Below are 12,601 nucleotides of genomic sequence, written 5' to 3' on the forward strand. Positions count from 1 at the left end.
CAGGTGCGATCCGAACCCACGACCTCCAGAATACCGGTCTGGTGCGATAACCACTAGGCTACCGGCAGGGCGATCTCCCCCCCCCCCCCCCCCCTTCGCTTTCTGGGATATTTATGTCAGTGTAATTTTTTCCTGTGTGCTTGGGGGTGGTAGCCAGCGCCAGTCTGACTTCTCGGGGAGAAGGGGACCTTCTTTTTAATCCCCGCGCCGTGACTCGAGTGTCTACGACATGTCGAGAGGGGTCAACCAGCGTTAAACACTCTTAAGCTCCCTATGGCACCAAGACTGCTAGAACAGAGGCCCTCGCTATGCATCTAGCGAATCAGAATAGGAAATGAGGGGATCGTAGAAATAACACAGAAATAAGGGTTGGCAGCCAAGAAAACCTCGGAAAGCAAAGGGGAGGTTGTGGTAGGTCATTGAAACAGATAAAGAATTTGGAAGAAAGAAAGAAAGCGGAGAAAAAATGCCCGCCAGGTGGGATCCGAACCCACGACCTCCAGAATACCGGTCTGGTGCGATAACCACTACGTTACTAGCGGGGCTATTTCCCCCTCCGCTTTCTGGGGCATTTATGGTAAGGTATTTTTTGTTTCGTGCTCTTGGTAGTCCGAGTGGCGCTGGCTAGAGCCTACGTTTTTAGAAGTTAGAAGACAGAGAAGTAGACGTTCAGACGTAGAATACTTTAGAAGTAGAAGTTAGAGCCTACGTTTTGCTTGATACATCTTCTTGCCCCGTCCACAACTGAAATATATTTAAACCCAACTTATCTGCACTATTTGTATCTTTGAAAAAGACAGGCCCCCGGTAGAAACGGTTGAATAAATATTGTTATGTTTTTCAATTTGACTTCTCTATTGTACAGTTAACGTTATAGCCAGGAACCTTTTCTCTTAACTATATATATATATATATATATATATATATATATATATATATATATATATATATATATATATATATATATATATATACATTTATATGAGAAAAGAAAACTTCGAACAAGGTAGAAACCACGATGGTTGCCAACGTTTCAGCAAAGAGACTTGCCTTCGTCAGGGCAAACCCTCGCCTGGCTGGCACACTTTATATAGGAGTAGGTCCCCAGGTGAGAGGAGAGAAGGAAGTGGAATTGAGAAAGCGGATTGGTTTGGTAGTATGTGGGGGGGGGGAGATATTGAGGGGGAAGAAGGTTGTATAGTTTGAGCCGCGAAGTCGGTAAGAGGGAAGTCAGCCGAGGGTTTATATCCCGGGAAATTCTTCTAGGGAAAGGATGAAGTGGGGTTCGTTGCCCCACCGCGCGGCCATCGGAAAGGTTCCCAGAAACGCCGGAAGAAGAGATGGTGCGAGGAGTCCTTATCATAAGCTGTCTGCAAGCCCCAGGTCAAAAGAAAAGATAGAGAAGGGAAACAACAAAACAAAAAACTAGGTCAAGGGAAAGAGAAAAAAAGAAAGAAAAAAGCGAAAAACCACATATCCACAAAAGAAAAAGCAATAACCGCAGAACTGAAATGGCACGTGTCGCCAACAGCAACATTCCTGGAACAGGCCTTTCCTGAAACTCAAAAACGAAAAGATAAAGTTAGGGGTACGAACGGGGCACAAGACAAAGCGGAGCAAGAACAACAGAGAAAAATAAAAATAAAATGAAATTCCGGAGAAAAGTTTGGGGGGATACCTGCGCGTACTGAATTAGAAGCTAAGGAGTGAAAAGAAAAGGGATTAGGTGGCCACATAAGGAGAAGGGTGACGGATTATATTTTTTGCATAGGGTACAAGCAAGAGACTGCCTAATGCTGTATTCCCTGTGAGTATCGCAGGGATTCCAGGTTGCCCCTAGACGCAATAATTCCAGTATGTTCCATGGTGTTGACTTTGTGAATTAAATAGGATTCTGGGTTTTTTCTGTCCTTAGGACAGTTAAAGTTTGACTGAAGTATATACAACTTAAGGTCATCAAAATTATGCCCTGGTTGGTTGAAATGCTGCGCTACAGCTATGGAGGATTTGCTAAGAGCATCTGCCCGGTGACCGTTAAGTCGTAGACTCATAGGTTGACTCGTTTCGCCTGTATACTGTTTGGGACACATTGAGCATTCTAACATATACACATTTTTGGATGAAGTGCAAGTAAAACTTAAATTAATCTTGTTAACATAATTACTGGCCGTACTTTTTACAATGCAGTCTGTCTGCAGGTGCCTCCAAGTCTTGCATCTGGGACGGGAGCAGCTGGCTATGACTGGTTGCTTTGAAGGCCCTGTTTTAGCATGCACTAAAATATCTTTTAGATTCCTATTTCTCCGTAGGTAACCCTTGGTGCTTCCTGGAAAGTCTTTTTAGGTCGGTCGTTACTGGCTAAAATGGGGTAGTATTTCCGCAGGATATTGCTTACGTTTGGGACGGCGTTTGAAAATTCAGTTATCAGGGCAGGTGGTCTGGCGCTTTCGTTTTGCCGCTGCTTGTTGAGCACGTCATCCCTTTTAAAATTAGATGCACGTTTGTATGCCTGATCGAGCGAGCTTTTGGGTTGGGTCCTGTTCATAAAGGTGGACTTGAGTTCGTCTAGATGCTTTCCGTAGTCGCAGTCATCACTGCATACTCTTCTAAGTCTGGTAGCTTGTCCTACATAGATCCCTTGTTTGCAGTGTCTCGGGTGATGGCTTTTATAATCTAGATACTGCTGCCTGTCTGTTATTTTTCTGAAAAGTGTAGTTTTAAGTTTAACGTTGTCTAGAATGACGGTACTATCCAGGAAGTTCACTTCTTCTTCAGAGAATTTAATAGTCGGATGCGAAGAATTGAGATGAGATATAGGGTTGGCAGTCAAGAAAACCCCGGAAAGCAAAGAGGGGAATACGGTAGGTCGTAGAAACAGATGAAGAATTTTTTGAGTCAGAAAGAAAGTGGTGAAAAAATGCCCGCCGGTTGGGATCCGAACCCACGACCTCCAGAATACCGGTCTGGTGCGATGACCACTACGCTACCGGAGGGCTGTTCCCCCAACACTTTCTTGGGTACTTATGTTAAGGTATTTTTTTTGTTTCCTGCACTTGGAGGTGGTAGCCAACGCCATTGGACTACTCGGGGTGAAGGCGACCTTCTTTTTAACCCCCGGGCCATGCCTCGAGTGTCTACCACATGTCGAGAGTGGTCGACCAGCGTTGAACCCTCTTAAGCTACCTTCGACACCAAGACTGCCAGAACAGAGGCCCTCGCTATGCATGTAGCGATTTAGAAAAATGGGAAATGAGGGGCTCGGTAAATTAGACAGAATAAGGGTTGGCAGTCAAGAAAACCTCGGAAAGCAAAGGGGGGAATGCGGTAGGTCATAGAAACAGATAAAAAAATTTTTGAGTCAGAAAGAAAGTGGTGAAAAAATGCCCGCCGGTGGGACCCGAACCCACGACCACCACTTTCTTTCTGACTCAAAAAATTCTTTATCTGTTTCTATCACCTACCGCATTCCCCCCTTTGCTTTCCGAGGTTTTCTTGAATGCCAACTCTTATACCCCTCATTTCCCATATTATATATATATATATATATATATATATATATATATATATATATATATATATATCAAAGTTGCAGTCCTTATTACCAGTGCTGTTTGGCGTTTTAACAGTGTTTTATAGTGCCGAATGAGGTATGATTGCCTTTTTTTTTATGCAGGAATAAATCATAGAAAATTCAAGTCGAGAAAAAACGGCGCATTTTTTCTCGACTTGAATTTTCTATGATTTATTCCTGCATAAAAAAAAGGCAATCATACCTCATTCGGCACTATAAAACACTGTTAAAACGCCAAACAGCACTGGTAATAAGGACTGCAACTTTGTGTGTCCTTACGGAATCCCTCGTCCCGTACGTCTCTGTTCAACAATATATATATATATATATATATATATATATATATATATATATATATATATATATATATATATATATATATATATATATATATATATATATATATATATATATATATATATATATATATATATATATATATATAGCAGGTAAGAAGTTCCGCACTACCGTAGCAATAGGTCAAAACTTGGGTGCAGACACTTGGAAAACACTGAACAAGGGTTTTATTGTTCCCAACAGTTTCGAAAGGAGCACCTTTCTTCTTCAGGGGTTATTTTAGAACAGACAGAAAAACGCTTATACACACTTTGCCTCCGAGGGCTTCCCTTTCTCCTCACCCTCGTCAATGAGAGCTCTCGGGGAGAGTAAAAGAGGGGGAGAGTAAGAATAACACGTCGTAACTATACTACAGAAGGTGGGAAAAAGCAAGAAAAGAGGAAGGGAAAGAGGAAAGTTGTAAATGGGAAGGAGGCACAGTTGCGGCATTGATAGACAGAAAACAGATGCATCAAGTTCAACCAATGTGCGTCTACAGAGAAAATGGCGTGCTGCGTCTGCGTGCGGAGAGAGAGAGATACATAAAATTTGGAGAGTCGAAGCTCGAAAGCCTGAACGAAAAGTCTGTGGATGGCAGAGAAGCATGCCAACCTCTGCCTACTGGTGATCAATGGTAAAAAAGAGCGAAAAAGAGGCATTTGTAATGGCGGTGTGAGACCGTCGTTAGACAGAGACAAGAACCACATGGCCGCAGGTGCCCGAAGGAAGCTGATCGGGAAACGAAACATTCGTGGACAGCCTTGAAAAAAAGGATCAGTGAGTCCCCAATGCGCGGAGGCTCGTACGGGTCCGTCTGAGTGAAATGGTCCGGAAAGTTTGCGTAGAAAACGATTTACGCCTTGGAAAGAACCACAGGCGGAGAAGGATTTATCACCTCACCGCTGCGGAGGGACAGTCGCCACGCCAACCGTCCCGCACCACCCCAGCCCCCCCCTTTGTCTGCAGCTTTTATTACAATGGCAGTGTCCTCACTCAGGCACTTCAGTGCTTCACGTTCGTCCCTAGCGAGGTTGCTCCGGATAGGCAACCGTTTTTCGAACTCTTTGATTATGTCTTTTTGCACGGCCGAAATGTATAGATTCAAGTGGTTATCCCGTTGCTCATTTGGTGTCCACATTTTGTCTGAAGGGGGAGGAAGTAGTTTTTTGCTTTCAGTTGGACGCCCATGAAAGAAAGTATTCCCGAAGGCGCAGGTTTTTAGCAAAGTTGTCCAGGTCCTGATAAAGTTCGAATTCATTAACGTTTCCCGATGAAGGACAGAAGTTTAGGCTCTTTGACAGTAATTTGATTCCCGCTGGAGAGAGCTCCCTACTTGAGATGTTCACAACGTTAGAATGCGAGTGCTTGCGATCAGCGGGAGAGGGCTGTTTATTTGGGAGGTTCAAAACGTTAGAGCATTTAAGGCTCTTTTTTGAGTCGCATAGAGTCTCTTGTCCTTCTCCGCCTGTGGTTCTTTCCAAGGCGTAAATCGTTTTCTACGGAAACTTTCCGGACCATTTCACTCAGACGGACCCGTACGAGCATCCGCGCATTGGGGACTCACTGATCCTTTTTTTCAAGGCCGTCCACGAATGTTTCGTTTCTCGATCAGCTTCCTTCGGGCACCTGCGGCCATGTGGTTCTTGTCTGTCTGACGACGGTCTCACACCGCCATTAACAAATGCCTCTTTTGCGTTCTTTTTTACCATTGATCACCAGTAGGCAAAGGTTGGCATGCTTCTCTGCCATCCACAGACTTTTCGTTCAGGCTTTCGAGCTTCGACTCGCCAAATTTTATGTATCTCTCTTTCTCTTTCCGCACGCAGACGCAGCACGCCGTTTTCTCTGTAGACACACATTGGTTGAACTTTATGCATCTGTTTTCTGTCTATCAATGCCGCAACTGTGCCTCCTTCCCATTTACAACTTTCCTCTTTCGCTTCCTCTTTTCTTGCTTTTTCCCACCTTCTGTAGTATAGTTACGACGTGTTATTCTTACTCTCCCCCTCTTGTACTCTCCCCGAGAGCTCTCATTGACGAGGGTGAGGAGAAAGGGAAGCCCTCGGAGGCAAAGTGTGTATAAGCGTTTTTCTGTCTATACTAAAATAACCCCTGAAGAAGAAAGGTGCTCCTTTCGAAACTGTTGGGAACAATAAAACCCTTGTTCAGTGTTTTCCAAGTGTCTGCAACCAAGTTTTGACATATATATATATATATATATATATATATATATATATATATATATATATATATATATATATATATATATATATATATATATATATATATATATATATATATATGTATATGTTTTTTTTTCGTGTGGCAAAAAGGGTGCTGAGCAACTTCAACACCCTAGTTTTGAAGACGATAGTCTTTCTTCGGCTACTTAAACCCAGAAATTTTGGTCTGTCTGTATGTCCGTATGTCTGTCCGTCTGTCTGTCTGTGACTCGATTCAGCCACCCGGCCAAAGTAATTCAATGCCTGCGCAATAGTCTTATATAGTCACAGCTAAATGCGCCCGTCTAAGTCCGGTGTAATGTTCATACTTGTCAATATTGTTGACGAACAACAAGACATTACGCATATATAAGACAACAAAATGATACAGAAGTGATATTTGCAGCGTTCCTTTATAAAAAATCGTACATGTTTGATATTGGCGAGATTAAATACTTCATCAACTGAAGAAGAAAATATCACTCCGCCGTCGCCTGCTGTCGCCCGCGTCATGTAGCTTCTGGCGGTATTTGAAGAAATCAAGTGGCAAGAGTTACGCAAGGTTCCACTAGAAAGGTTCCACGTTCTGCTTGCAACGCACGTGGAGTAGGGAAACGCGGTTCTATAACCGTTGAAGTAGAGCGCCTCGATTAACGCGCGTCTTCGCCGTACGGCAGCGTTCGCATCGAGACACCCGGTTTGGAGCACTGGAACGCGGGATATTTAAAGTGATTTAAGCAAACCTTTGGCGTCTTTACCTTGGGAGGAGCGCTACGCAAGAGGAACAACATGAGAGGTGAGCAGGAAAGCGAAGGGAGGCATTTACTTCGCAAAAGCCGATAAAGGCTATCGTCTTATGACGGCATTTGCAGCGAAAGGAGCAGATACGCGGCCAATTTTTTCCGTAGGGTGTTGAAAGAATGTGAAATGGGTGTTCTATCGCACAAAAAAAAAAAAAACCTAGCCGAGATGGGGGTCGGCGTAGCTTCTGCTTTTGGTAGGTTTTGCTAGGCTTCGCCAACTTTTGTTTGTTTTTTTCGATATATATATATATATATATATATATATATATATATATATATATATATATATATATATATATGCATACAAGTTTACGACACGACTTTCAGTTTACAGAGAGAGAGCGAGAGAGAAATAATTATTTATTGGAGAGTTTAGCTCCAACCCAAACAGGAGCTGGCTACTCCAGGCATTGGAGTATACAAAAGGTACAATACTTGCCCTAAGGAACCACAAGGGGTTAGATTAAGTACATTGAGACAGCAGCGGTCCCAGTTTACAGATATTCGCCATGTTAGAATAGCTATCACTCCTGTTCTAAAGGTATTTGCATATTGGGGTACTTATAGGGGCCATGAAGTCAAAGTACACGTTGGTTTAATGCGGAACAACTGCTCTTGGTAACTCATTCAGCGGCATTCTAGCCCCGAAAGACGTTTTTCTTAAGCAAAAAGAAAACGGAAGAAATGTTCAAAAGTTTAAGAATTTGGCGATGCAGTGACGTGTCATGGGAACGAGTGACATAATACGGGCCAGCGCTAAAAACGCTGTTTACAGTGTGTTAACGGCAAGTGAGCATTCAAGTGATGCGATAAAATGAAATGATAGGCCCCACTACAATAGCCAAAGTCATATTTCTTGCTGGTGGCGTAGGCCAGCGGCTGCAAATCGCAGAAGCAAGATTCTGTGACGTCACAGAAAAGTTACCGGAATGTGGCAGGAGAGTCACCACTGTTGAATGTGTTTTCTTTATAGTCTGGACTATTTATTTGGAGTTTTCGGCAATATTGACATTATTGTTATCGGGACAGAGCAATCTTGCTAATAAACTGAACTTGTACTTTGTCTTCATGGCCACTTTAAGTGCTTTAGTACCAATTACTTTGTTCTGGTCATCCATAAGTAATAAGCTGACCAAAATTTGGGGGGTGTTTCTTTGTCTTTAGAGCAGTAAAAAAAACATCTTGTTAGTAGCGAAGTATTTTCGCCCTGGGAGAGAGCTGATCTTCAAAATTGGAGTCAGACAGTTTGGCTCTCTCCTCGTTTTAAAGGTAAATGCAGATAAAAAATAAAATATAAAAGGCGCACGATAAATGCCCTAGAATTTATGGTGCTTTTATGCGGCATTCAACGGTAAATATCCACGCTCTTGGCAACGTTTCTTTCAGTAAAGCCGTTGGATATCCGCTTAAAGATAGTCGCAAGACTCGGAACCTAATCAAAGAGTAGAGACTGAAAAGCTATCTGTCGCGGTGAGCAAATCATGGAGCGCCGTGCTGTACTATAGCTCTCGCATAGCTTACAAGCACGGCAGCGTTGTGTCCTCGACATGAAATCGGCACGGGCATTTGAATTTCTATGGCACCCCCAGGTTTTTAGTGTGAAGCTCCCTCAACGTATTAAGGTTGATCTGCTCGTGCTAAACGGCCCAATGAATTACAATTCATATGCAATTTTTCGAAGGAAAAATAGTCTTGCTCTCTTGCGTTCAGTGCTGCCCAAGTCAACTTGTGGAACTTAGCGATTTCTGATCCTGTTATCTGAGTAACTACTTTGCTCTAAGTCCCCTACTTGAATTTAACTCGCATGGATGCTGCTGTTTTAGTTTCCCTGACACAATCGAAAAATTTTCGCAAAGGTGTTGAAGGTGAACTTCCTTGCTTCGCCAGCGAAGTGCAACAGACTGGGAATTTCTTAGTTCGGGGCTGGATCCATGCGTACATTTCTGAAATAGTACTCCTGAAACCGTGTAGTTTGTGTAGACCCTGCAGTATAGTGAACCGCAACTCCCGCATAGTGGGCCGCAATCCTTCTGCTTTGTTCTGACCTGTACCGTCTGACTGCCAGAGCAGAACAAAGAGAAACACGGAAGGTCTTCACTGTTGCCGCATGAGTCACATCACCCGCTGAATAAACCTTCTGGAAGCCCATTTTCCGTGACGCGACTTCAGTCCTCGCCTTATCATCGCGCCCCCCTACAACACAACCAGTCGACATGAAAGCGTTCCTCCTCGCACGCGCTCGCCGTTCTCTCTGCATGTATGCTGGGGCCGGCGGTTGCGTGAGAATGAGCAACACGCTCGTGGCATCATCATCATCATCATCACAGCCTATCTACACCCACTGCAGGGCAAAGGACCCTCCAATTATTCTACAATTACCTCGGTCCTGTGCCAACTGTGACCAATTTATCCCCGCAAACTTCTTGATCTCATCTGCCCATCTAACTTTCTGCCGCCCCCTGCAACGCTTGCCCTCTCTGGGGATCCACTCTGTTACCCTTAATGACCAGCGGTTATCTTGCCTTCGCATTACATGCCCTGCCCACGTCCATTTCTTCTTCTTAATTTATACTAATATGTCTTTAACACCAGTTTGCTCCCTGACCCACTCCGCTCTCTTCTTGTCCCTTAATGTTACACCTATCATTTTCCACTCCATTGCCCGCTGAGTCGTTCTCAATTTAAGTTGAACCCTCTTAGTGAGCCTCCAAGTTTCTGCCCCGTAGGTGAGTACCGGTAAGATGCAGCTGTCATCCACTTTCTTCTTCAGGGACAATGGTAGGCTGCTATTCATTATCTGAGAATGTCTGCCATATGCACCCCACCCCATTCTTATCCTTCTGATTATCTCTGCCTCATGGTTGGGATCTGGGGTCACAACTTGGCCTAAGTAGACATATTCGCTTACCACTTCCACTGCCTCGCCACCTATCTCAAACTGCTGTGCTGTCCCAAGGTTATTGATCATTACTTTAGTTTTCTGCATATTAATTTTCAGGCCCACGGTTCTACTCTGTTGGCCCAGTGCGGAAAGCATGCTTTGCAATTCGTCCCCCGAGTTACTTAGCAAGGCAACGTCATCAGCAAATCTGAGGTTACTGAGGTATTCTCCATTAACCCTTACTCCCACCTGTTCCCAATCCAACGTTCTGAATACTTCTTGTAAACATGCTGTGAATAACATTGGAGAGATTGTGTCTCCTTGTCTGACACCCTTCCTTATAGGTATTTTACTGCTCTCCCTATGGAGGATGATGGTAGCTGTAGACCCATTGTAGATATCCTCTAGTATTCTTACATAATGCTCATCTACCCCCTGGTTCCGTAATGCCTGAATGACTGCTAGGGTTTCGACTGAGTCAAATGCTTTCACATAATCTATGAAGGCTATATATAGGGGTTCAGTATACTCAGCGCACTTCTCTATCACCTGATTGATCGTGTGAATATGGTCCATTGTTGAATAACCTTTACGGAACCCTGCTTGTTCTTTCGGTTGACTGAAATCTAAGGTTGCAGAGATTCGGTTAGCGATTACCTTGTAGACGACTGACAGTAAGCTGATCGGCCTGTAATTTTTCAAGTTCTTTATGTCGCCTTTCTTATGGATTAGGATGATGTTCGCGTTCTTCCAAGATTCCGGTACCATTGCGGTCATTAGGCATTGCGTATACAGGTTTGCCAGTTTTTCAAGTAGAATTTCGCCGCCATCCTTCAAGAGGTCTGCTGTTATCTGATCCTCACCAGGTGCTTTGCCCCCTTTCATTTCTTTCAAAGCCTTCCTTACTTCTTCGTTCGTTACTGGTGGGATGTCTATCTCCTCTGAACTACTGTCTCGTTCGGCATTATCCTGTATGTCCCGGCTACTGTACAGATCCCTATAGAACTCCTCGGCCACTGTGACTATTTTATCCCTATTTGTGATGACATTGCCTTGCTTATCCTTAAGTGCATACATCTGATTTTTCCCCACGCCAAGACGTCTCTTCACTGCTTTCAGGCTACCTCCATTCTTTACAGCGTATTCGATCCTCTCCATATTATACTTCCGTATGTCAGCTGTCTTACGCTTATTGATTAACTTCGAAAGCTCCGCTAGTTCTATTCTGTCAGCTTCGGTAGAGATTCTCATGGTTTGCCGTTTCCTGATTAGATCTTTCGTCTCCTGTGAGAGTTTACCTGTATCCTGTCTAGCCATAGTGCCCCCGACTTCTACTGCACACTCCGTGATAATGCGTGTAAGGTTGTCGCTGGCTTCCTCTGTCGTAAGCTCGGTTTCCTCGTTGAGGGCGGAATATCGGTTCTGCAGCGCGATCCTGAACTCTTCTACTTTACGTCTTACTGTTAGCTCATTTATCGGCTTCTTTCGTACTAGCTTGTTGCGGTCCCTCCTCAGATCTAGCCTAATTCGAGATCTTACCATACGGTGGTCACTACACCTTACCCTTCCGAGCACTTCCACATCCTGCACGACGCCAGGGTTGTCGCACAATATGAAGTCTATTTCATTTTTGTGCTCCCCATTCGGGCTCCTCCAGGTCCATTTCCTACTCTCCCGTTTACAGAAGAAGGTATTCATTATGCGTAGGTTATTCCGTTCCGCAAACTCAACTAGTAGGTCCCCCCTGCTATTTCTACAGCCGAGACCATAGTTCCCAACTGCCTTGTCTCCAGCCTGATTCTTGCCTATTTTAGAATTGAAGTCCCCCATAACTACGGTATACTGTGTTTTTACTTTAGCCATTGCCGATTCCACGTCTTCATAGAAGCGTTCCACTACGTGGTCGTCGTGGCTGGATGTGGGCGCGTAGCCCTGCACCACCTTGAGCTTGTACCTCTTATTGAGCCTAATTACAAGACCTGCTGCCCTTTCGTTAATGCTATAGTATTCGTCTATGTTGCCAGCTATGCTTTTATTGACTAGAAATCCCACTCCCAGTTCTCTTCTGTCCTCTAGACCACGGTAACATAGGACTTGTCCATTTTTCAGCACCGTAAAGGCTTCGCCTGCCCTCCTAACCTCGCTAAGCCCTATTACATCCCATTGAATGCCCTCTAATTCCTCGAACAACACCTCGAGACTTGTTTCGCTAGATAAGGTTCGCGCATTAAACGTTGCCAGGTTCAGATTCCATTGGCGGCCTGTCCGGATCCAGGGATTCTTAGCACCCTCTGCTGCGTCACAGGTCTGACCGCCGCCGTGGTCAGTTGCTTCGCAGCCGCTGGGGACTGAGGGCCGAGGGTTAATTGGTGTATTCATGGGAGGTTGTGGCCGTTACTACACCAGGGTGGCCAATCCTGCTCTGGTGAGGGAGTGCATTACCGGCAATGGTCGCCGGGGTCAGGCCGCACCCCAAGCCCCTTTGTGCAATTCCATCAATACGCGGATTTTTTTTTTAATCCGGTGGGAATTGTCCGGCACCGGGATTCGAACCACGGTCCTTCTGCACGCGAGGCGGGTGTTCTACCTCTACGCCATCGCTGCAACGCTCGTGGCATTGGCGGGAAAAAAGCTCTCTAGGGGCCCCCGAGTGTCTTTACGTGCCTTCAAGGCGAAATCATTATTATTGCTTACGTTAGGTAGGCAGGCTTAGGTACCCTGACAATTTTAGCAGAAGAGCTGTTTGAGCTTTTGGTTCCGCCGCCGAGCGTTACCAGAAAACTCAGCC

The sequence above is a fragment of the Haemaphysalis longicornis genome, unplaced genomic scaffold, assembly GCF_048455015.1.
Source record: "Haemaphysalis longicornis isolate Haplotype H1 unplaced genomic scaffold, Haemaphysalis longicornis Haplotype H1 scaffold_1, whole genome shotgun sequence".
Taxonomy (NCBI): domain Eukaryota; kingdom Metazoa; phylum Arthropoda; class Arachnida; order Ixodida; family Ixodidae; genus Haemaphysalis; species Haemaphysalis longicornis.